This window comes from Musca autumnalis, unplaced genomic scaffold (genome assembly GCF_047663935.1).
Source record: "Musca autumnalis isolate F117 unplaced genomic scaffold, ASM4766393v1 scaffold_5, whole genome shotgun sequence".
Classification (NCBI taxonomy): domain Eukaryota; kingdom Metazoa; phylum Arthropoda; class Insecta; order Diptera; family Muscidae; genus Musca; species Musca autumnalis.
Window position 1 is genome coordinate 139656261 of NW_027412088.1, and position 27498 is coordinate 139683758.

Consider the following 27498-nt stretch of genomic DNA (forward strand, 5'->3'; position numbering starts at 1 on the left):
ATACATTTATTTCTATTTCGATGTACATTATTTATTTATTATTTATTATGACATGTTTATAAACGTGTAACATATTATAAACTTAGTCTATATACAAAGATTTTCCATTCATTTCTATCATTTGCTATGTATTTTAATTGATCGATTGATAAGTTTCTGTTGTTAGTGTTCTTCTCCATGTTGTTTTCGGCCTGCCTCTATTGCGTCGTCCTTGGGGATTCCAATGGAGAGCTGAGTGGATATAGTTTGTGGCCACCATATTTTTAATATGTTGCGAAGACATCTGTTTATAAATACTTGAAGTTTATTGGTTATTGTGGTATTGTTAAGCCATGTCTCGGATCCATACAGTAGCGTAGATTTCACGCAAGAATTGAAGATATCGATTTTTGTTTTTATATTTAATGTCTCAGATGACCAAATGTTTTTCAGCGACGCAAACGTTCCTTGGGCTTTCCTAATACGGTTATCAACGTCCTCCGTGGTACCTCCTTTTGTTGATAAAATGCTACCAAGATATTCAAAACGGTCCACATTCTGTATTGCTTCTCCATATATCATAAACGGGTTGTTATTATTGGCATTTATCCTCATAGTTCTTGTTTTGCCGCAGTTTATTTTCAGACCAACTTTTAATGATTCCTCTGACAGGTTGAGTAATTTGTTTTGCATATCTGAGTATGTTGTTGTAAGTAAAACGGCATCGTCTGCATACTCCAGATCCCCAAGTTTGTCGAACAAATTCCAATTTAGACCAGATGGTGTTGAGTCTAGATTTTCAAACACTGCGTCAAGAACTGTGACGAATAATAGCGGTGATAATGTGCAGCCTTGTCGCACTCCGCTGGTTGTAAAAAACGCTTCGCTGAGGACTTCTTCGTGCAACACTCTGGAAGTCGTACCACTATAGCTATTTTCTATAAGTGTCACTAGTTTCTTGGGTATTCCTTTTGATAGAAGTGAGCTCCATATGTATTTTCTGTTTAGGGCATCGAACGCTTTTTCATAGTCCACAAATGCTAGATATAAACTTGCGTTATACTCTACGGATTGTTCAATGATGATTCTTGTTGTGCATATGTGGTCGATGCATGAATTCCTTGCTCGGAAACCAGCTTGGTTTTTTCGCAACAATTTTTCTAATGGTTCGGCTATTCTATTTAAAATTATTTTGTTGAAAATTTGTAGTGCTGATGGCAGTAAGGATATGCCTCTCCAGTTGCCACATTTTGTTCTGTTACCCTTTTTAGGAAGTTTCTTTTGAGTTCCCCTTGTTAGCAGCTGTCTGAGCCTCATTCCCCATTTTACCATAGTAAGACTTTTTGTCCTTTTTTACATGCTTTTTAATATCTTTGGATAACTGTTTGTGCTTCTCTCTGAATAGTTCCAACTTGTCTTCAGCATTTTCAGAAAGCATTTTGCCCTTGACGATTTTCCTTTCTTCAATTAGTTCCCATGTTTCACTCGTTATCCAATCGGCATCTTGTTGTTTTCGCTTCAATCCTAAAATTGTCGTGCATATTTCCGTTACGTTGTCCTTAAATCGTTTCCATTTCTCTTCTAGTGTATCAAGGGAGTTTATGTTGATACTACGATGTACATTAGGGACATATATTTTTTGAGAAAAAAAATATATCATTCGGAAAAAACGATTTCCCAGAAAGACTTCTTCATATCAAAGATATGTAACCTCCTCCAAGTTCGAACGATAAGCCGCGCAGTAAATCACCGCTTGTAGAGGCGATACAACGTTTGTTAATATGTGAGGTATTTTGTTAAAATTTAAAAAAATAAAGCCCTAATAAACATGTGCTTCTTTGATTTCTAAAACAAAACATTGAAACAGCTTCTCCTTTTTCTATGAATTTCCAGCGACCCCAAACTTTTCTGCAAGAATTCTACTTTCTGCGAGAATTTATGCATTTAGTGGAATGATGTGGAAACATAAAAATTGAAAATGTAACGAATTTTCATTCATGTTTTCCAAAATATTCTACCAAATGTGAAAAATTACTAGTTTTTTAAATTCCAATAATTTATAGACATTTCCTTGTTTTGTTTACAAATACAACTGGCAGTAACGTTACAAACAAAGGCGGCGCTAAGCGTTTGTCATGAAAGCACAACTAAATGGGAAAATCCTCATTGTTGTTGTAAAATACAAAACAAAAATGCATTTGAAAGAAGAAAAGTTCGAGGACATCAAAGCCGCTCCACATCCGATATGTCTGAAGAATCTTTACCGAAGACGAAACATGCATGTCACATAGTGGTGGGTGTGTGGGTTCGAATCGTCGGCTTTCCTTTTTCACTTGCATAATAGATCATAAAGCTCGATTATAAAAAAAATTAAAAAATTAATCTTAAAAAATGATGGTCGCCGAAAAAGGCAAAAATTTTCAAATAAATAAAATCAGCTGAGCCAGGCTGGGGTTTGAACCCACGTCCTTGAAAAACACAGGAAAAAAAGTGTTGTCACGGCGTGTTAGCGTTGAGAGCCAAACTCATAACTTTCAAAGGCAGCGCTAAGCGTTTGTCATGAAAGCACAACTAAATGGGAAAATCCTCATTGTTGTTGTAAAATACAAAACAAAAATGCATTTGAAAGAAGAAAAGTTCGAGGACATCGAAGCCTCTCCAAATCCGATATGTCTGAAGAGTCTTTACCGAAGACGAAACATGCATGTCACATAGTGGTGGGTGTGTGGGTTCGAATCGTCGGCTTTCCTTTTTCACTTGCATAATAGATCATAAAGCTCGATTAAAAAAATTAAAAAAAAAATCAAAAACAAATTCCTTTGTGGTTGTTGTTCGAGTTGTATTTGTTGTAGTATTAACTTTACCTTGTATTTGTTCTACCATGCAATGAAATAAAAAATAAAAAACAATTGAAATTTGTTTTTGACATTGCTGCCAGATCTACTATTTTTCCGTTCCTTTACTTTTGTGCAAAACTTGTTACATGAGAGCAATTTTGACAGTTCTCTCTTTTGCTACTTTTACTATTAAAAAAGTAAAGGAACAAAGCTATTGCTATTCGTCGCCATAAATTCCCGAAGACGTAACCCACAAAATTAAAACTTTACAGGAGAAGCAAAAAACGTTATAAAATTAAAACAGTGTTATAAAATATCGAAAATTTTTAGTATCGTTTTTTATGACAGAGAAGAAATATATATATTTTTTTTTGAAAAAAATATTTTTTTTAGAATTTCAGAAGCTGTTTGGGTTAGGTATTTTGGTATTGTATTTTTCTGAAATGCCAAAAGACGTAACACACAGTTTACTGAGCATACATTTAAAGAAACTAGTATAAATGAAAAATTATAATCAAATTAGAACTGGCTTACTGACCTACGCTGTTAAGCGACCTTTAAACCAGCAATCTGAAGTTGTTGGGTTCAATTCCCTGTCTTAACGGTGATATTTCAATGGACCACAATTAGCTGAAGTGTCTATTCCAACCATCACTATAATTACTTATAATTTCAATTGTATTAGACGATATTTAAATCTGGAATATTATATTTATTGTTGTATTTAAGTCAATTTATGGACAAAATATAGTTAATATAAATTAAGTGATCTGTAAAAATTTAAATGTAACTTTTAATTCTCATAAGGAATATTGTCATAAAAGTAATGACAATCACTTGGAATTAAGCGTTTTAAGTCTTGCAGGTGTTGGAATTTCTTTTTTTGAAACTTTTAGCCTTTGTGTGTAAATCTGAGGAGGATCCACCGCCTCAAAATGTCCTGAACTTCTCTATGGTAGAATCTGGTAGTCGTCTTTGATATCAGTTTTAAAAAAGATGATACCGCTAGGATCAAAAGCCAATCCTCCCAGTTTATTGACTGTCTTTTTGTCTAAGTAAACCAATACAGAACATTTGCGTTTTGATCTGGACCTATTTGATTACTACAATCAGTTTAATTTATCCAATTATCTCTATTATACCATCTATGACCATATTTTGCAAACTTACAGCCTAATCGTGAATTTTGAGCATACTCGTATACACGTTTTCGTATCAACGCCTCAATATTCTCGTTACGTGCATTTTTGTTTTGCTGTCAAAAATTTTGAATATTTCCGTTCGTTCTTTCTCTTGGAAAAATGAGCAATATCGAGACGATCTGCTTTACCCAGCAAAATGTTCGATGCCAAAGATGCTATTCAAGAATGGGTGCAAGTGAAATGGAATGTCATTTTTTCAGCATCTTCACTCATTCTTCTTACAAGAGCGTGACCCCCAAAAGATGCAATTCATTTTCAGATCCTAAGCATGTCATCTGTACTAACTCGATGGAATGACATCTTCAACAATTCTTTGGCATGGCATCTATACCAATCCTTTGGCATTCCATCTTAACCAATTCCCAAGAATAGCATTTTCACTAATCTTTGGAATGTCATTTTCACCAACCCTTTGGCATGTAATTTTCACGTCTTGTTCGGAAAATGGAAAATGCTGTATTGAAAAATGATTTTCATTTTTTATAGTTTATTAATTTAAAGGAATTAATGAAATAACTATAATTTATTTATCATCATAAAGTTTACATCTACGAGTATAATTGAAGTTTGTTCTCGTCGTTGTAACAGTAGTTAATATGTTGGTATTCTCATTTTTCTGCTTAATCTGACTCTGGGTCTATCAGTCGTAAGAATGTGGCTATTTCGCTATTTATATGGTTTGTAACCACAAAGCTGCAAACTTAAGTTTCTTAGCAGGATTTTAGGGTAATTGAAAAGGAGCAGTGTGTCGTGGGCCCTGTGCTGTATGCTGGGCAGATGCTTTGCACGGTGTCATCAGACAAAAAGGAGTTCAGTCTTTCACAAATGTCGTCAGGGAAGGCACCTGACGCCAAGATAGTACAATCATCCGCATACGTTACGATCTCAATGCCGTCTGCAGCGTTTGGAATTCAGAAGAGGTTTTCTTCACTCTACGGGTCTTGGACTTCTTGATACTAAATTCTACGTACTACTGTCGTCCACTCTTAAAATGTATTATCCAACGTTTCAAACTTGGACGGTGCGTAGTCTGCTCGATGACATCAAACAACGAGGGTGCTTGACAATATCAAAGGGCTTTGCTAAATCAAGTGTCACTATCACTGTTCTATCGCACGGCTTGCTCTGAGTGAGTCCTCGGCTAATATAAAGATGGAGATGGCCTTCAGCGCAGTTGTTGTGCTGCTTACGGATCCTATGCTATTGATCGGCAACTGGAGAGTTATTTCTGATGCTGGAAGAACTAAAGCCACAAGGGTCCTTTCTACGGTTTGTAAGATTCACCTTTGCTGGCATCCTTTTCGGTCTTCAGTAGCTGGACTATTTTCCAGACTTCGGGAACGATGTGTTTGGCAAACGACAGTTTGTAAATTTAAGTGAGAAACTTGACTTTCGGCGGTCCCAGCATTTTCAGTCTAAACACCGCCACGGCACGCAACAGAGTTTACTTCCTCCGCAACAGGTTTTGATTCATCTTACAAAATGATTTTACTTCCCATCAGTGCAGTGCAGATTTCGACATGACTCCAACTGCAGATTACTATTTCGAGAATTTTATTTTACAACGTTTTGGAAATGTTTGTTGTTTTGTAGGGATCTACAAATCGACTTGTTGAGCAGGGTTCTCTAGAGCAGGCAAGGAAACTTTTATAATTGGTCTGTTCCTTTACTTTTAAAAATAGTAATTGTTGCAAAAATGGTAAAAGTAATGAACTGCTCTCATATAAATTGTATGCTTTTAAAAGTAAGAAAACACTTTGCGGGTAAAAACTGGTAACCTCAGGCACGTAAAGGAACACGACTAATACCAAAGAGTGCAGTCCGACTCTACTTTTAGCTCAATGATTGGGACTTCCTAGCATAATAAATCTTACATTGCTTTAAACGTACATATTTAGATAAATAAAAGAATGTATACATTACATGTATACATGTGGAAAAATAAAAACACAAAATTCATCTCTATTGGATCGATGGAATGGGTTCAAATGCTAAGGAAAAGATCGGATCTATCACGACTTCCTTTGAGTGGGTTCAAATGCTGATGAAACGATCGGATCTTTCACGACTTCCTTCGAATGGGTTCAAATGCTGATGAAAAGATCGGATCTCTCACGACTTCATTTGAACCAATGCTAAAGATCCAGTGAAATCATGGCACCTCATGGAACCACTTCCATAACCTCATGGAACCACTTCCATGCTAGAAGTTCTTTTTTTCGCAAAAATGATTTCCTGTAGCTAGAATGAATGAACTTTTGCCTATTGATGACAAAAATATCGTTTATTGTATTTACGTATTAAAAAAGGTCACGCACAAAACACTTATTTTTTTTTTTTTTTTTTTTTGAAATACTATGAAATGAAGAAAAATCAAAAAATTATTTCCAGTTGGACGAATGAATGACATTTTACCTATTATTGACTGTAATAACTGTAATAACTTTTACTCCATTTAAATATTGAAAAAGGTCCCGCATAAACCACTTTTTATTGATATGATATATGAAATAAAATTATTTATGATATAAAATGATATACAGTTAGTCAACTAATTATTGCAAACGATTAATTTTTAAAAATTTAGATGTTTAATTGGGAATTACTACAAGAAATTCTTTCAGTAGTGTTGGGCATAAATTCAGAAATCGGTCGGAAATAACAAAAAACAACGGGCAAGAAGGATAGGTACCTGGTTTTTGTGGTGTAAACTAAATGCAAAATGAATGAATGTGTAGTAAAATCGTGGGATTTCCCAGCGATTTTTTTCAATTAAGGATTTTTATAGCTTTTATGGTATGTGGACATGTAGATTCATAATTTTTGATCATAAATTAATTATTGTGTGTATAACATAGACGGTATATTGAGTGTGAATTTTTAGTGAAAGTTAGCAACATTTTATTTTATTAATAAACATGTGTAAGAATTGCACTGTTAACAGAAATATTGATAATGATATTTATTTATACCAATAAAATGATGATTTATTTAAAATTTTGTAATAATTTTGGTTTTGCAATAATTAAATCGACTAACTAGATATGTATGTAATTACATACATATATTATTATAAAATTAGTGAGAAACAAAAGGCTATGCAATTTTGGTTATGGCATGTGGCTCCAAAGCTTATTTACAGTTATATATCTGCTTATAGTGACTTTAAAATCATGTCAAAAAAGCTCATTAAAGAAAAACTTTCAAATGACTTTGTGCGTGAGCTTTTTTTTTATCGAATCGGCTTATAATTAAGATTTTATCTAAACTTAGGTAAAAGCTCATTTAAATATGATACAGAGAAGGTTGTAAAAAAGTCATAACCCTAATGGGCACACATACATATCTATGTATGTTCACATGTTTTGGTGGAGAAGTTTTGTGACCACTGCAAACCTCGAATTTCAAATTACAGATAGTTTGGTCAACAAATGTAGCTTAAATCCTCGAAACAAAATAGGGAGGTAACGTTATATTTGGGGCTATACAAAAACAAGGACCTAGGTATATGTTGAAAATTGTTGGTGTAGAAGTTTTGCGACCACTGGGAACCTCAACTCTCAAATTACCGTTATTTCGGTACATTTTGTGACCACTTCGAATTTAAAAAAGAAACCCATGATATACTGTAAATAGAAAGGTACGGCTATCTTTTACTATTCGAAAATGGATCAATGAAACTGGATCAAAGAAACCGATGAAAAATTGAAGCAGTGAAGAAAATGATTTTGGATACTCGTCGAATGATGAATGGCATGATGAAATTGGTTCATGCCAAGCAATTTTTTTTTTTTGATTTTTAGGCATAGATACTTCTCTTTAGTCGAATCAAACCTCCGACACGGTATTACTGCTTGGGGTAATGCAAGTTGTTGTAGGCTCCTATAAACTTGTCAAAATAGGATTGTCAAATCGTTAATAAAGAAAATACATACAAACACGCAACTATCCCCTACCACATTATCTACAAAGCAAACGTATAAAGAATAAGGAATACTTAACGAAAAAGATCTACATACATATGTATATACAATATCAATAATAAAAGAATTTACTGACGAAGAAAACCTGGCCCAGAAAATAAATCATGATAAATCTCAAGGTAAATACAAAGTACAGGCATACAAAAACTATTATGGAAAGAACTCGTTATCAATCAGTCTACCCAAAACCCTTAATGAACTGCCAACCATTTTCGTGCCTCTTCTTGATCGAGTAAATCTCAGTCTATCGTAAAGATAATTCGATTTTTGCGTCACAACGATTTTATGTAAAAATAGTAAAGATCTAAAATTGAGTAGAGTATCGAAACTGCAACCATAAAGGGAACGGGAAAATTGAGAAATATGCCCAGTTCTTTTTACCCCATACACATACCGTATAATATTGTTAGTTTCTACGTTCAATTTTCGTTTGGTTAAAGTGTCCAATTTGCAAAAAGTTCACATCCATACATTAAACCAGGAATCAAGAATATTTTGCCAACAAAATGCGTACACAGCTAACAATTTTTTCCGAGGTCTCTGATTTCCGATTTTTTCCGAAATTTTCTGAATATTTTTTAGATATTTGTCGATTTCTCTAATATTTTTCTAGAAATTTTACGGATTTTCTAAAACTTTTTTTTAAGAATCTCTGAAGAACCTTAAGAATCTCGTTCCGAATTCGTTTCGATTTCTAATCGATTTTCTAAGGGATTTTTTGTTCGATTGTTGCCGAAAAACAAAGTGATTTTTATAAAATTCGCATATACAGTTTTTGAATTGTTTTAATATAAATGCAACATATAATAATTCAGGCTAGTGTTGATAGCTTCAATATCTTTGTGCACATTCTTGTACTATTAATCACAAAATGGTAACAACAGGGAAAATCATTAGGACGTTTGAAATTAGAATCATCCATTAATAGCGCATTAAAAGAATGTCTCTGAATGGGGGTATATTTGTTCTGTGTTGTGTGTCAGTATCAAAGACGTCAGCGCCCAAGAATTTCTTTCGATTTTTTTCAGAAAATGTAAACTGTTCTTCGAATTTTTCCAGAATTTCTTCCCGAATTCGGGCCGATTTTCTTCAAAAAATCTAAATTTTCCACCGAATTTTCCATATTTTTTTCCGAATTCGGACCGATTTCGTTGCGAAACTCTAATATTTTGTTAGAATTTTCTTAGAAAATTCTTTCCGAATTCGGTGGACACGGCCATACCACTTTTGTACCGAATTCGGAAAGAATTCGGCATTAGAATCGGCAACTTGTGCAGAGATTCTGACCGAATTCGCAAAGAATTCGGAAAAAATGTTAGCTGGGTATTTTGATGGGTGTGAAAGAGTGCGTTATCCATAACGCACGCAGTTTTGCAAATGTTTTTCCGGTTACGGCATTAAAATAATTAGACCATGTTAATGATTTGTTAAAAATCACGCCCAAATAGAGCCCCGTGGAACTCCTTTCGGAATTACCAGTGACTCTGATACTGAATTTCCAACATGCACAGACTGCATACGATTACTGAGATATTATCTGATAAGATGTATAGCTGAGTTGGAGAAATTAAAAAATCTTCTTAGCTTCATGCATAAGTGTGTATGGTCGACTGAGTCGAAAGCCTTGGAGTGGTCTAGTAGAACAAGTAAACTGACATTATTATCATCGATTTTGCTTCTTATTGATTCCGCAACTTCTACTAACGCACTCACACAACTATAATTCGCAAGGAAACCAGACTGCCTATCAGAAATCAGAGATTCCCTCTGCAGATATTCTGACATTTGAGTATGAACAATTTTCGCAAAAACCTTGGAAAGATAACACAATATGGAAATTGGACGATATTCCCTATTAGATTTCGGGATAGGAATTATGTTTGCATGTTCCAAATTTCCGGATATACACTAGAAATCAAAATTGCATTGAAAAGATGGGTAAAAATGGGGAGGACATAAGGAAGTATAATTTTAACAAATTTTGGATCAACATTATCAGGGCCAATAGCATTAGATTTAACTGACAAAACACATTGTAGAGTTTCATTATGTGATGCACATCTGAACTCGAAATTGCCTTCAATAAATTCATTGACATCAGGAGTATAGTTGTTTTGGTAAAATGTATTGTCAGTCTCTATTGTAGGTATGTTAACGAAAGACTGATTTAATTCATTGATGTCTCCAGGATACTGAGCAGACAATTTTGATCGGATTGTCACCAAATGTTGGGTGGTAATGGGGACCTACAGAGGAAGAAGTCTATTGATTTTGGTGATGGTCGGATAATATGCAGGGGTCGGAATGGGCAAAAAAACTTATTTGGAGTAAAAGTCAACGTTTTATTTCAAAGCGAATATCTCTCTTCTGTATAAGATATATCGAAAGCAAAACCTGGCAAGAAAAGTAGAAAGTATCACCTTTACAACGATGTGAAGTAGGTGGTCATAGGTTGTCAAACAACAGAGCTATCGCAATAGTCGGTAATGCATACCTTTTTCCATTTTTGGTGCAATCACACTACAGGTCGGTATTTTGATCGGATCCTCTCGAAATTTTGGGGGTTGATGGGGGTCTCACAGAAAAAGAAGCCTATTGATGGTTGACGTACATCCCCTTTTCCATTATTGATTTGAGTTGAATTTTACCAGCCAAAAGCTTATACACAGGGGTAGTGGTGTAGAGTATCACATAGTCATCACTACATAACTCAAAAACGTTACCTATGACGAACTTATCCTTCTGGGTCGTTTGCATAGCCATCAAGGGCTTTCATCCCAAAAGGAATTTTCCACCACCAAAACCTTGTTACACAGCAGGATATACATACATCTATTCTTTTAAATCATCTAAAATTATAAAATAATTAAAAAAAGAAATAATTGCTAGAATTGAAATGCTACTGAACAAATTTCCTCAGTAATGTTTAGCAACTTTTCAATTATCAAAATTTGAATTTCAGTAACATTTTGTAATAAATAGGGGTGTCTTTTTACTTATTAAATTTTGCTGAAATTTTTTTTCAGCAACCTTTGTTAAAATTTGCAACATTAGTAATAATTATTACTAATTATCATGTAAAAAGACACAGCTATTATTAAAAAATATCGAGTACGAGGACCCACTTAATACATACTACTACGATAACATGGTTTTGCATTTCACATTATAGTGTGGTATAACGAAAGTGCCTCAGTATTGACCGATAGCACAATAATAATGAATAATTTTGGTTGTGCATACATACTACGGCTGTAACTGTGTTAATATTTTAGACGATGAAACGACCAAAAACTTGCATGTTGTCTTGCCAGAGTATTGAGCCCACCCACTCATCTCTTTCTCAAGGTACCCGCAAGGTCTGCTAAGTCTGACTATAGCATTATCCAACATTTTTAAAAAATACTAACAAAAGTATAAGATTTGACTGTTGCATTAATTACCAAGTTCAAAAGTTTAAAAGAAAATAAATTGCAATTTTATGTCTGCCTCCTGTGAGGATTGAACTCACGACCCCTGGTTTACAAGACCAGTGCTCTGCCACTGAGCTAAAGAGGCTGTTATCAATTTCACTTCCCTATATCAAGACAGTATTAATGTTCATAAAACTAAAGATATGGAATTTTGATATCTTTTGATGCTAATTGAAAATACAGCAAAACAAATTTTTTTAATTTGTATGCCCCCATAATGGTGTACATGGTAGAAAATAAATATTCACTCTGTAACACGTATTTTTAGAACCTAAAACAAAATTATTGTGTGCAAATATTAAATAATTGATGGGAATTGTTGATATATGTAGATTTACAGTCATTCCCATCAATTATTTACGAATTACAAAAAAAAACAAGTAAGAACAGACTATAGTCGGACGGGGCCGACCATGTGATACCCTATACCACTAAACGCGTCTTCTTGGGATAAAGTTATAAGATGTGCATTAGAAATTTTACCAATTTTCACACAAAAGTTTTGATCAATTTAACCCGCTAAATATTATCCGATCATACCGTTGACTTGCACGCTACTTCTTCATCTCAAACCAAAACTACGTTTAAAATTTCGCGCCGATCGGACTATTATTGCGACCTACAGAGCGGCTACAAAATCGAGCAAAAATTTTGTTTTTGGTCCATTTCATCCCTTTAACATTTCACGATCATCGCCAAAAACTAATCAGTTCTATTCTGGTCCAAACCCGACCTCCATACTAAATTTCGTGACAATCGGTCCATAATTGCGGCCTCTAGCTTGATTACAATTTTTAATGGACGGACAGACGGACGGACGGACGGACGGACGGACACACATCGCTAAATCGCTTTATCTCGTCGAGATATGAAGTTTGGTATACCACATGAGGGGTCTACGACGAATATTTCGCGGCGTTACATGAATTTTTGGGAAAACAAACTTATTATACCCTTTTCCACATTGTGGTATAGGGTATAAAAACGCACACATATTTTTAAGTTATTCTGTTATTTACGTGTACGTAGAATCCCTATATACTATTTCTTATCTTCTTAAAACACCAAAACTATTGATGCAGGGACAATAGGAAAAATTACAATAACTTAAAATTATTGTAACAAAATACGAAAATAATCTTAAAAAAGCTTCAACCATAGTGTCAGTTAACTTTCCGTAAAATTTCATTGAGTTAAGACCACTTAATATATCGTAATTCAACTTTTTGTTGGTGAGCTTATTTCACCACAACCGAAAATTTATGTCTTCTATGAAAAATTTAGTGGAGAATCTTCAACAGAATATTTTAGAAAAAGAAATTATAAAAAACAAGTGGGCCAAGGATATAGTCGCGTCGGGGCAGACTATGTGAACCCTACACCACTACCCCTGTGCATAAGCTTTTGACTGGTAAAATTCAAAATATTAAAATTGGGATAGCTTAGCGCCTTTGCTCATTCAGAGCATTAATAGAGGTCAATTTTGTTGAAACGCATTTAAGGGCATCGTCACTACAACTCAAATAAACAATTGAAAAGTGGGATGCACGCCAACCATCGATATACCTCTTACAAAAGAGAGATATTCGCTTTGAAATAAAACGTTGGCCTTTTCTCCAAATAAGTTTTTTCACATTCCGACCCCTGAATAATATCTGACCATTACCAAAATCAATAACTTTTTTCCTCTGTGGGACCCCCATTAACACCCAAAATTTCATGACGATCCAATCAAAATTGCGACGTGTAGCGTGATTATAAAAAAAATAAAAAATGGGATGTATTACCGACTATTGCGATGTCTCCGCTTTGCTTTTGGAAGGTCCCCAATCGAAGCTGTGATATTCGTCATTATTATTAAAATCTCAAAAATGAAAAGTTGTGTTTATAAGCGGCTATCGTTTGACAACCTACGTTACATCGTTGCAAAGGTGATATTTTCTACTTTCATTGGCAGGTTTTGCTTTGATATACCCCATATAGAAGCGGAGATATTCGCTTTGAAATAAAATGTTGACTTTTTCTCAAAATAAGTTTTTTGCCCCTGAATATTATCCGACAATCACCTAAATCAATAGGCTTCTTCCCCTCCTGGAACTTCATCAACACCCAAAATTTGGTGACGATACCATGGAACTAATTTATTGAAACAACATATTGTTACGAATGTAACTGATAGGTTTAAGTTAATTTAGTTTAATTTCCGTTAATTTAAAAATTTGAATTGTAACGTAAAGTTTTATTACGCAGTTACTTTATTTAAGCAACAACAATTATCATGTAGAATTATCTTCATTATTCTAGATGTTCTTTCCCAGCAAGCATTTTCTATCGCCCATTACCCGAAGCAGTCACTCCCGGGCGATAGAAACACACATCCGCGATATCGCATTCTAATTGATGTAGGCACACCGTACGGGAAGAAATGAACCACGCATTCGTTTCCTCATAAAAATATCGCCATCGTGACTCTCGACTCTGGACTAAAGCGATTCTTTCAAAGACAACGCATGAGACACATTTATGAGGAAACGAGTGCGTGGTTCATTTCTTCCCGTACGGTGTGCCTACATCAATTAGAATGCGATATCGCGGATGTGTGTTTCTATCGCCCGGGAGTGACTGCTTCGGGTAATGGGCGATAGAAAATGCTTGTTGGATATAGTACCTTTAGGCGACAAATAAGTACATTGTTTGAAAGATATTGTATATTTTACCATAAAATAGTGGCAGTGACCAATAAATAAATAAATAAATAAATAAATAAATAAATAAATAAATAAATAAATAAATAAATAAATAAATAAATAAATAAATAAGTAAATAAGTAAATAAATAAATAAATAAATAAGTAAATAAGTAAATAAATAAATGAATGAATAAATAAATAAAAAAAAAATAAATAAATAAATAAATAAATAAATAAATAAATAAATAAATAAGTAAATAAATAAATAAATAAATAAATAAATAAATAAATAAATAAATAAATAAATAAATAAATAAATAAGTAAATAAATAAATAAATAAATAAATAAATAAATAAATAAATAAATAAGTAAATAAGTAAATAAATAAATAAATAAATAAATAAATAAATAAATGAATGAATAAATAAATAAAAAAAAAAATAAATAAATAAATATATAAATAAATAAATAAATAAATAAATAAATGAATGAATAAATAAATAAAAAAAAAATAAATAAATAAATAAATAAGTAAATAAATAAATAAATAAATAAATAAATAAATAAATAAATAAATGAATGAATAAATAAATAAATAAATAAATAAATAAATAAATAAGTAAATAAATAAATAAATAAATAAAACAAAAATTAAAATCGAAAATGTTTACATTTTAAAAGTCAAATTATATTATCATTATTTCTGCAAACTTATTTGTTTTAATTTTCTTTGTCGAATGAGTGTAATAAGTACTGTTGGCACTTTTGAATTTTTGGAATTTTTTCGATTTTTTGTTTTTTTTTCTAATATTCAAATTCACTCTAAATATCACTCACATTATACACAATACATATTATTATTTTTTCTGCTTTTTATCATTCACAATTATTTAGTCACTGCACTTTTTTACATTTCAATTTATAAATGTTTAAATATTAAATTATTAATTTAATTTTTTCAATTTCACTTTTCCACGAACCTTTCGCACTTACAATATCAAACTGACTGATATTTTTCTTATTGTTGATATTTGCAAATACTTGGAGTAGCTGTAAAACTCTCACCTTATCTCTCTCACGAGAAGAAATAGTAAAACAATGTAAATTGTTTGTGTAAACAATCAAATGCAGAATTTTCATCTTCTTCTGTGACACTAGGTAGTTCTTGCAGATCGATCTAATTTGAACAGTAATACATTTGTTATTGTAAAATGATAAAGTATCGCTCCTTTATAGAAAAGAAGTTCAGAAAGCGATTACTTTTGGTAGAGGAAGTGAGTAAGTCACTTCCAAATGCTAGCTGGGTTACCTTTCATTAATGTGCTTTTGTTTTGTTTTGCCACAATCATGTAATTATTGTTTAGTTTGTTACTTCTTTATTGCACTTGTTTTTTGTTGTAGTTACGTCATTCCCCCATGTATGTATGTGAGTATGGATGTTCGCTTAGTGCGAATGTGAGTCTGTGTGTTCGCTGCACAGATTCGAGTTGTTGCCATATTTCTAGATATTTCTAGACCAAGGAGATTTTGGGTATAAATAGAGTTACGAATGGCAACATTGAGGTGAGTTGTGTTTTAAGCGTTGAACTGAACAGATCGGTTAAAGAATTGCTGCGTGCTAACTAGAGACTAGCTGTGTGCTAAGTAATTAAAGTCGGTTCTGAATAAGTGTAATAAAGTAAATAAAGCATTGTAGAAACGTAATCTAAAACGAACCCTGTTTTATTTGGTACAAATCGTATCGGGGAATAAAACAACGTCTACACGGGCATTAGTTAAATCTAATTCCGTAACAATATTTTAATTTTCTTCCATTTTTAATGCAAAATTAACCTTACTGCGAACAAAAAAATGCAAAAACTATTGAACTTTCAAATAATTAGAACGAATTTCCAAAAACCCAGCCTTATCTCACGCCTACACACAACAGCCACCCACAGTCAAAATTCTAAATTTCTAGCTTCAGCGGTTTCGTCTAGGCGATGATATGTCAGCCACTCACTCACTTATCACCAAGCTCTTTTATATAATAAGACAATTGAGAAAGTGCTATAGTCGACTATGTGTTACCGACTACCAGTGTTACCGAATTTAACGATTTATAGCCATTTTTGTCCCAAAATTGGAAAATGACGATTATATGCCCTGAAATTACGTTTTTTCACGTTAGCCAAAATTGCATGAAATAAAACAGGATAACTATATTTTAACCAAAATTAAACGAGAGGATTTATAGAAAATAATGTTGCACATTTATATAAGGTACAAGTGTATATTAATTTTTTTTGTAAGCTTGGTTTTCAAAATGTAATAGGATCTAATCATGAAATTTGGAACTTCGAAATTTGTTAACATAAAATAATTATTTTCATTCTAAACCTGTAATAAAAATAACCTACGACAATTCTGAATGTTTATATTTACATTTTGATTCAAATTTGTTGTAGTTTAGAGGATTTTCAAAATGTATGTATTTAGGTTTTTCCTGAGAAAATTTGTAGAGCGACCCTATTATTCGATATTTTCTTTAACATTTTATTTTCAAAAACAACAACTTTGTTTTTGTAAATTTGTTAGTTGTTGTAATTCATGCATCTATCAATTTCATCAATGTCCAGCCAAATTGGATATATTTAGGTATAAGTATATCTAAAATGCAGGTTGTTTGAGCTTTTTTGCCTCGCATTCGAATTATATCAGTTGAAAATTTTCTTTAGGGTTGTTAATGGAAAAAATCTTCTATATCGTCGTGAAAAATTTAGGAGTTCAGCTTCCTGCGCTCTTTATGTCAGTTAGTCAGTCATGACCGAAATACATGGACGGTCACACAGTCAACCAGGCGATATTAGTGCAAAGATGTCATTAAAATATGGCATGCTCCATTGTGGCAAACTTGATAGCCATAGAGGGAAACTCCCATCTGGCGAAAGCTTTATTTGGCGGCATTCAAGTAAGATTAATTTAACTTTACTGCTGTGGGTTGCATATCTTATATAGTCAGTCTCATTGTCATCACTATAAGCGAAAAATTCACATTAAGCTGTAACCAAACCTAGTTTTGGCCTATGTTGACGATTTTCCAAATTTTATTGACGAGTTGACGATTTCCGATCAAAAACTGTCGGCAACACTGTACTCTACACCACTATCCCTGTGCATAAGTTTTTAATTCGTAAACATTTCTTTCAGGGAGATACTAATATGTATGTACGTAAAAATAATACCTACCCCCCACCCCCCCAATAAAAGTTCAAAAATTTTCGGAAAAATTGTGCGCACGATAACTCTTAATAATATATCTACCAGATAAAGATCAGATTTGAATATGGACTGTATTTGCCCACTTCTTCTGGTACAAGTTTCGGATAACTTCCCTTTAAGACCTGCTCCCGAATCACTTTGATTTTTTTGAAGCAACTTGCATTCGCTGCCTCAATTACGACGGTAAAATTGTTCTTGTGAAAACAGCCCGGAAGGAGAAAAAACCCCTATGGCACCATATGTAGTGACTGGAGAGCACGATAACTCTCGAACTAATTAACCGATTTGCTTCAAAATTTAGCCTTCGTCATATTTTGTGCAAAACTTAGTTTCAGTTCGAAGATGGACAATGCCGGTCCACAACTTCCGCTACTACCCCCCCAATATATAAAAAATGTCACTAAAATGCTATACACTATATCACTTGAACGGGGCAACCAATTTGGTCCAAACATTGGATCTCCCACTATTTTGTCCAAATTTAGTTTAACCTCTAAAATGGTCCATACCCGTTTTCCGTGAATAAGTCCATGCTTCCTGGCATACTGGTCCAAACTGAAATTACTAGTGGGCGCGATATCTATCGAAAAGATATGACTCCCAAAATAAGATCCACTTCCATAATCGACTATGTCGGTCCCTTTATTTACGTACCTCCTTCGCAACATTTTGAACTTTAATCCTAACCCACATTTTTGTCGGTTCATACGCCCATAATCTGGAAAACCCCCTAATTACATACGTTTTTTTTGGGAAGTGTTTCAGTTTACACAGGCTGAGGGTATATCTCTGTCGGCAAAGCCGACTGATACTTTTTTGCTTGTTTTCTCAAAATTCCTATTATAGATTTTTAAGGACAATGTATATCCTGGATGCCCACTCGATGACCTTTCCAACGCCACCTTCTAAAGTGATTTTTAAAAATGACCTCTGAAGAAAATTATGTTTTTTCTCAAAATTCCTTTATATATTTTTAAGCACAATGCATAATCTGGAAGGCCTCCCGATGGCCTATCCAATGCCACCTTCCATATGCTCTAACTATTTTTGGTTCTCAAATTATATGCCGTTTTCTAAAGTGATATTTAAATATGACCTCTGAAGAAAATATTTTTTTCTCAAATTTCATATTATAGATTTTTAAGGGCAATGTATATCCTGGAAGCCCACTCGATGGCCTCTCCAAAGCCACCTTCTAAAGTGATTTTTAAACATTACCTCTGAAGAAAATAATTGTTTTCTCAAAATTCCTTTTATAGATTTTTAACGACAATGTATATCCTGGAACGCCACTCGGTGGCCTATCCAACGCCACCCTCCATATTCTCTAACTATTTTTAGTTCTCAAGTTATATGCCGTTTCTAAACGGCAGGATATTAATGTTATCTCCGTCTATTAACTTCAATATTTCCGATATATCAAAAATAGGTTCATTTGCATTATTGTATAGAATTTTAGGTATTGATTTGCGGTAGACACCTGTCATTTCTTTGATTTTTTGTGATGATTGAAGTCGTCATTTAATTGTTGCAATCTTTCAATCTCCTGGCATTGCCTTTTTTATGAGATTATTTTTCGCAATTCTGATTGTAGATTGTATTTCTCTATTTAATTCGTAATATAATTCGTTGTTTCGATTTTTATGTTTTCGACGTTGCTCCATCAGATCCAGTACCTCCTTTGCCATCCATTCATTCTTTTGTGATTCCTAGATTATTGTCCGCTATGGATTTGCCACCGTTGAAAATTTGATGTTGACTGGCCGGGGAATCGAACCCACGACCATCTGCGTGCAAGGCGAGTGTGCATAACATTGAACCACGGTGGCCAGATTGATTATTGATCAAAATATAATCTATCTGGTTCCGTATTATATTTTTTGGTTTGTCCTAGGGGATTTCCAGGTATACAATCTTCTTTTTGGCAGGCAGAACATTGTATATGTAATTTTCAACCCTTATTCTTGACAGAATTGAATAAGTCTGTCACCTCTATCATTTTTCTCGCCTAGTTCAAATTTGCCTGTTATGCCTGGTAAATATCTTGTCCAACTTTGTCATTAAAGTCTCCTGGATGATAGTTATATCATGGGGTTTTGTCATATTTATTAAGTATTTTACATCTTCGTAAAATCGTCCATTTTTTCTTTGCTCTTGTCTGCAGTGGGCGCATATACTTGTATAATATTTAGTGGTAAGGGGTTTGTTTCTAACTTTAAAGGCATTGCTCTGTCAGAATTTGGTATAAATACTGTTACGCATTGTGATATATGGTTTTTTAAAATGACACCTACTCCCTTTCTATGAGTTCTATTCATGTTTCCTGAGTAAAATATTTTGACATTTTGAGATGCAAATTCACCATTATCAGGCCATCATGTTTCACAAACTCCAAGTATATAATCATCAATTTTCCAGATTCATTTAGACTTCATACGTTCCAGGTATCAATATTCAGCTTATTTTATGTTTTACCTCTGGGGATTCTTACCACCCTCGTTTGACCGGAGACTGAGGGCCGTTCATTATTTTTGTTCATAATTTGCACGATTTTTATGGGATAGTACTCCAGAGGTTTTCCATTGCCATCTGAAGGGTTTTTAGGTTTCCTTCCCCATATTAAGTCGCTGCTCCTGGAGTTCAGACTCAGTTTGCTGTCGCCAAATCTCCGTCAGATGCTTTTTATATATATATTTCTTTTTTGGTTCGCCCGCATATTTTATTTTTGAGGTGCCAGCCATATCTGAAGAGCGTTTCCCTATGCACCACCTTGGCAGGCGTCCGATGGGAGAAAAAAAATAAGTCCGCACGGACAAAAAACCCAACATTATTGAAAGAATTTCTTATAGTAATTCCTAATTGAAAATCTAAATCGTTTGCAATAATTTAGTTGACTAACTGTAAGTAAATGATAGAGAGAAGTTGATCAAAGCTGTCTTTTAAGTTTGATGGTCCACAACTCAGCTTTACTTTACCTTTTTGATTACCAAATCGTTACTGCTGACACTGGACCGTTCGCGGCATGCGGGCACTTAAGTTATAGGATAGCCGACCAATATGTATTTCTGATCAAAACTGCCATTTAAGTTTCATGGTCTTTACTTTTTTCCTCTCTAACCATCAAATCGATACTGCTGTCACTGGACCGTTTGCTGCTGAAAAACGCATATTCATGTTCGCCACATTAGTGACACCAATAACATTTTCATTCATAACAAAGCTGTTTATATAAATTTTGATAAAATATTTGTGTTTTTAATTAAATAATTAAGTTATAATTTAATTTAAATGAATTCCTTAATCGTTTTTCAAAACAATTTAATCCATTTTAGGTAATTATTGTTAATTTATGGCCTTTCTTTGTTCACTCACCACTTATTGATGATGTTGTTGTTGTTTTTGTCGCTGCTGTCTTCGTTCAAGCAGAAAGATCATTGTCTGAATTTCTCCACCTCGCTCTCGATCATTCTCCTCAGTGGATGAACGAAATCCTTTGTGTCTCCTTTTTGAGTTGATCTCCTCTTTCCATTGTTTATCTTTTCAAGCCGTTACTTTGGCTCTCAATTATCAACAACAACAAATAACAGAAATGTACACATTCTCTCTTACTGTAACATTTGGAAACAAAATTAAAACAAATTGTTGAAGGCAGCAGCCATCCACTGAGGATGGTAATGATCTCTCTGTTATATTTACTCTTGTTTGTCTATCTGTCCGTCTGTTTGTCTGCGACGTTATTTGTAACCCGTTCTTGGATTGGTTTGAAACTGAATTTTCTTTGGGACTGCTACCTTGCATTGCAACAGGGAATTCAAAACAAATGAAACAACAACACCACAACTGCGCTACGGTACGACGGACAAACAAATGGCAATAAAACACATGAACTCTGGGTTGGTAAAGAGAAGAGAACTAATGAACACAACAAAAAAGAAGCACACATCATACCCAGTGGTGAAAATTTATTAGACGTTATTTGGTTTCTTAAGTTAAAATTGTATATGAGAATAACATTTCTGAAACTTCTTAAGCGTTTTTTAACAAATATCGTTTTTCTCTAAAAAGTTCCTCTGGTTTTCCTGGTAATATACTAGGTGTATACTTACAGTTAGTCAACTAAAATATTTGTACAAAATGTTAAATAAAACTTTTTATTAACATTAATATACTACATATGTGTTAAAACTTTTATTAATAAAATAAAAACTAGCTAAATTTTACTAAAAATGTTCTTAAACAATTTACAACAAGGAGAACAATTTATTGTTTGTACTGTCAACTAAAGAATTGCAAAATTCACAACTTTTCAGTATTAACGGGTTTCCTGGAAAAGTTGGTTCTAATCTTTCGTATGCCCACCTCCGACATCAATAACAGTTTGTAAACGTCTCGGAATTGAATAAATCTGTGATTTTCATACATAGCGACATACACTTAGTCAACTAAATTATTGCAAAGCCAAATTTAATAAAAAATTTTAAATGAAACAACGTTTTATTGGTATAAATGAATGACATTATTAGTATACATATGTTCGAGTATTTACTAACAGTTTCTGGGGTGTCGATGACTTTGGTGCAGTTGTATAAGAACCAAGTCCTAAATAAAATTTATGTTAGGGTCGTTGAATTTTTATGGTCAACAAACCCAAATTTCTTGACACTGTTGGTTAAATTACTTTTTAAAACATCCAAATGTTTGTTTACTCCAACTGCTCTGCTTGATATGCAACACCATATCATAACGGACAGTTTTCCGAACTCTACGGTATGTATTAAATTTGTATACCCTCAGCATTTATGCTGACGAGGGTATATACACTTTCATATGGGCAAAATGTGCCTCATCGAAATAATGGTTTTAGACCCAAAGTATGTTTGGACGAAATGTGTTTCAGACAATTTGGAGTCGATCTAGCAATGTCCGTCCGTCTGTCTGTCTGGATGGAGCGCACGATAACTGTCGAACGGATGAACCGATTTGGTCCAAACTTGGTTTTCGTAATATTTTGTTCAAACTTAGTTTAAGTTTGAAGATAGGTTATATCGGTTCCCCCACAAAAGTTCGCAAATGTTCGGTCATTTTGTGCGCACGATAACTCTTAAAGGAAGTAACCGATTGGGTCCATACTTTGCACATCGTGAAATGTGTACCAGACTTAGATGAGGTTCCAAGATAGACTCAATCGGTCCACTGGTTGGAGCGCGAAATAACTTTCGAACGGATCAGCCGACTCGATCCACAATTTGGTCTTTGTAATATTTTGTGCAAACTTAGTTTAAGTTCGAAGATAAGCCATATCGGTCCACTCATTCAGGTACCTCTCTCACAAAATTTCAAAAATGTTCGGAAAAATTATGCGCACTATAACTCTGGAAGGGAGTGACCGATGTAATCCATACTCTGCACATCCTAGTATATCTACCAGATATAGATCAGGTTCGAATATGGACTATATTTGTCTACTCCGTCGGGTACCTCCTACACACATTTTGGATAAATTCACTTTAAGACCTGCTCTCGAATCACTTTGTTTTTTGTTGAAGCAACTTGCATTCGCTGCCTCAATTACGACAGTAAAAGTTTTTTTATGGGCAAGTCCATACTTCTTGAGAAAACGGCCCTAAAGTTGTAAAAACCCCCTTCTGCACCATATGTAGTGGCTGGAGAGCTCGAACCGAATACTGAGTTCTCCACACTTTGGATATTATATTATTTCTTCGAATTTCTTCGAATATAATATGAGAATACAAGTCCTAAAACAGGAAAACTCGTATGTGGCTTGTGAAATTAGGGTTAATGGTATACCATATCACCCTGATGAGAACCTTGGCAGTCTGTTTGGAAATATTTGTAGTTCAATTGGAGTTACTACCCCCGCTATCAAATCCATTCACAGATTGCAAAATCGCAACAACCCTAAGAAGCGAAATTCCCCAGACGGTGTTATTCTTGTCAAATTCTGGTCACCCTATGATAAGAACTTTTTCTTGAAGTCACTGGTAGGTTTTAAAAAACACAATAACAACAAGCTGTTACTGTCTTCAATTGGATTTTCGTCAGGTAGTCAATACTACATTAACGAAAATCTTTCCAATACAAACTATAATTATCTACAAGAAGCCATACACCTAAAGAGAAAAGGACTACTACAGGCGGCATATACCTTTCGAGGACTTGTCTATGTCAAGCGCATCAACGGCAGTGAACCTATCTGTATTTACCATGATAAAGTCCTTGATGAATTTCGTAATTTGCGTGATGAATCTTGCCCTCCACAGGAATAGTCACTCTTTTGTCCTGCTTACAATTTGGATTCATTTTTCTCCCTTATCTGCTGATTTTTCTATTAAATTTTTTTATTTAAATTTTAACTCTTTTTATAACTTCAAACTCTGTTTATTTTTAATATTTTTTAACATTTTGATTACAATCTGGATATTATGTATACATACATGCGTTGTTGATGCAATCATCTATATTAATGATATCTATGAATAACACAGGTCGAGATTCCAAAGACGACACCCAGAACCTACTGAAAATTCTCGCTAAACAAAAACATGGTATTAAAATCTGCCACCTTAATGCGCAAAGCTTGGTGAACAAAGCCGATGAGTTCAGATATATTTTTGATAACTCTCTTATAGACATTATATGTATTTCAGAAACATGGTTGAATTCCCGTATACCTGATAGTCTCATTAACCCTCAGGGGTACTCAGTGTTTAGGTCGGATAGACAACGTCGAGGAGGAGGAGTTGCAATATTTGTAAAAAATATTCTAAATGCCAAGATTCGCCTTACATCAGATGGTGGAGGGGGAATTGAATACATTTTCATTGACATTAAAGCCAATAGCATGAACCTGTTAATAGGATGTATTTATAGACCTAACAACAATATTGACCTTGACAACATACTTGAAATTTTGGAACCTGTTACGTTGGGCTATAATGACGTAGTAATTGCTGGAGACTTTAACTCTAACGTTATTATAGACCCTTCTTTAATAAATCTAATGCTTTCACTTGGTTTATATTCTACGAATAGTACACATCCTACTCATTTCTCACCGACAGTCAATACATTACTTGATTTGTTTTTTGTCAATAATCCTACCAAGGTCCTTCTCTACGACCAAATTTCTGCTCCATGCTTCTCTAAGCATGACCTCATCTTTCTGGCATATAACTTCAATTTACATACACCAGATGAAACTTACTTGTTTAGGGACTTTGGAAGATTGAACCAAAATTATCTTCAACAGCAATTCTCGCTTATCAACTGGAATGAAATATATGCTATGAACTCTGTTGATCAACAACTTGGCTTCCTTGAAAAAAATATTCTTTACTTGTACAATGAAACAGTTCCCACAAAAAGTAAACGGATAACCTCCAATACTAAACCGTGGTTTAACTCTTATATTAAGTCCTGCATAAACAACAGAGACTTAGCATATCTTCGCTGGAAACGGTTTAAAACAGCAGAGTTGCATGAGGAATTTCGAAGCGCCAGGAAAAGAGTGAACTTAGCTGTCAATGCTGCAAAGACCCAATTTTATATTAACCGTTTCAGCTCAGCATTAGATTCCAAAAGAAAATGGAAAGTTATCAGCGAAATTGGAAAGACCAAATCTTCTAAACAATGTTGTGGAGATGCTGATGAGATAAACAGGACATTTGTTAATATCCCTAGAATACAGGCTGATACGTCCTTTTATAGCCCACGTGATCAACAGCTAGTCCATGATAATTTCGAATTCCAGTGCGTCTCACATCAAGTAGTTCTTGACTGTTGTGCAGCTGTTAAGTCCAATGCTATTGGACCTGACGGGGTCGACCCCAAATTTGTTCGCATTTTGCTTCCTTGGATTTATCCATATATTACACATTTTTTTAATCATATCCTGACTACCAGCACTTACCCATCGCGTTGGAAGCACGCTAAAATAATCCCCATTCCCAAGACAAATAATGAGTTTCGCCCGATCGCAATTCTTTGCTATCTTTCCAAGATATTTGAGAAGATCATCCATAACCAAATTAGTGAATATTTAAATCGTAAATCGTTGCTAACCGACTTGCAATCAGGATTTCGTGCTGGCCACAGCTGCATTACAGCCTTAGCTGAGGTTGCGGAGTCAATTAGAAGCGACATTGACGACAACATGGTCTGTTTCCTCATTCTTCTGGACCATTCGAAGGCGTTCGACACTGTTGACCATAATAATCTGTGTTACAAGCTTCAACATTTTTTCCATTTTTCGATTACTTCGACTAATCTTATAAGGTCATATCTTGCGAACCGCTCGCAATCGGTGTACACACGTACAAAAATATCTGAACCACTAGCGGTGCCCACAGGTGTCCCACAGGGGTCAATAATTGGTCCTCTTCTATTCTCCATGTACGCCAATGACCTTCCCCAGCAATTAAAAAACTGTCATATACATATGTACGCCGATGACGTTCAACTCTTTTTGAGTAGTCACATTAATAATATCAACCACTGTGTCGAAAAAATCAATGACGACCTATGTCATGTGCACGACTGGGCCAAATCTAATGGACTTTTCCTTAATCCAAATAAATCCAAATGCCTAATCATCCACAGAAACAAAAGATTATCTTTCCAGAACATTAATATTCGTATAAATAATGAACGAATTGAGCAAGTTTCTTCTGCTAAAAACTTGGGAGTAGTGTTTAACTCTTCATTAAGCTGGTCAAATCACGTCGATACTGTTGTTGGGCAGACATTTGCAAAAATTCGCACTTTATGGCTAACCCATTCCTTTACGCCTCTAAGCATACGTCGTCTACTGGCCAAAACCTATTTGGTACCAGGACTGCTGTACGGTTCTGAAATATTTGCTCATTGTGACTCTCAGAGTCGTCTTAAACTAAACAGGGCTTTCAATAGTATTATTCGTTATGTCTATGGGCTGAGTAGAACGCAGGATATATCTCATCTCACCAATTCTCTTTACGGAATCAGTTTCACCACTGTCCTTAACATAAAAGCTTTGCAATTTTTGCACAAGATCATAACTACTCACAACCCAAACTATCTATATCAAAAAATTACTCTTTCAATATCCAGAAGAGGAAGGAAGATCAAACCCTTTCTCCGTAGAAGCCTCGTATCAGATTGGCAATTTTTCATTGGTACAATTCGTCTTTGGAATACTCTCCCACACCCCTTACAATTAATCAACAACGCATCCCACTTTAAACGTACACTTGAGCTTTATTTCCGTAATCCTTCTCTTTTCCGTAATCCTACTTAATCTGAAAATATTGTGGTCATTATAATTGTAATCATCTTTGCTTGCTTTCATTCATATATGTTTATTTATTTTTTATTATTATTTTTATCACATTATAAATGCTAATTAACTTTAAAAATGTTTATTGACACTTAATTTTGTTACACTTTTCATTTATCTCTACAAAAATTTTATAATTCTCAAAAATGGAAATAGTTTTGTTTTATAAACCTGTACTGTAATTTATAAGACTTTGTCTTGTTGTGCAGGTATACACAAATATATAAATAAATAAATAAATAAATAAATAAATAAATAAATAAATAAATAAATAAATAAATAAATAAATAAATAAATAAATAAATAAATAAATAAATAAATAAATAAATAAATAAATAAATAAATAAATAAATAAATAAATAAATATTAGATGGAATTCGAAGGTGTTGCTTATGGGTCCACTCCTTCCCGTACCTCCCCCACAAAAGTTCGAAAATATTCGCTAAAATGGTATGCGCGATTTCTCGTAGACGTGGCAACCGATTTGGTCCAAACTTTGGATCTCTAAATATTGTCGAAACTTAGTTTATGTTAAAATTTGGGCCCTATCTGTCCATTCCTTGTGGTACCACCCACACAAATGTTCAACATTTTGTGTGGTTAAGAGTCTGTTCGAGGGTCCTTTGGACATTTTTACCGAAGGTTTTCCTAGTGGCCCAGTTTACAGCGATAAATAGGGCTTTTTTAACACACTAGCCTAGTGTGATAAAAAAAGCCCTATTTATCGTTATCCTCGCAA

At 34.0% G+C, this 27498-nt stretch overlaps 1 protein-coding gene and 1 non-coding gene across 4 annotated transcripts in view; one reads left to right on the plus strand and one right to left on the minus strand.

Annotated features, from left to right (window-relative positions):
* The window catches only part of mam (neurogenic protein mastermind), a 586128-nt gene that overhangs the window by 263216 nt on the left and 295414 nt on the right, over positions 1-27498 (plus strand). The window lies entirely within an intron of this gene.
* TRNAT-UGU (transfer RNA threonine (anticodon UGU)) lies at positions 11488-11559 on the minus strand. Its single transcript has one exon. It is a non-coding gene; the product is annotated as a tRNA-Thr (tRNA).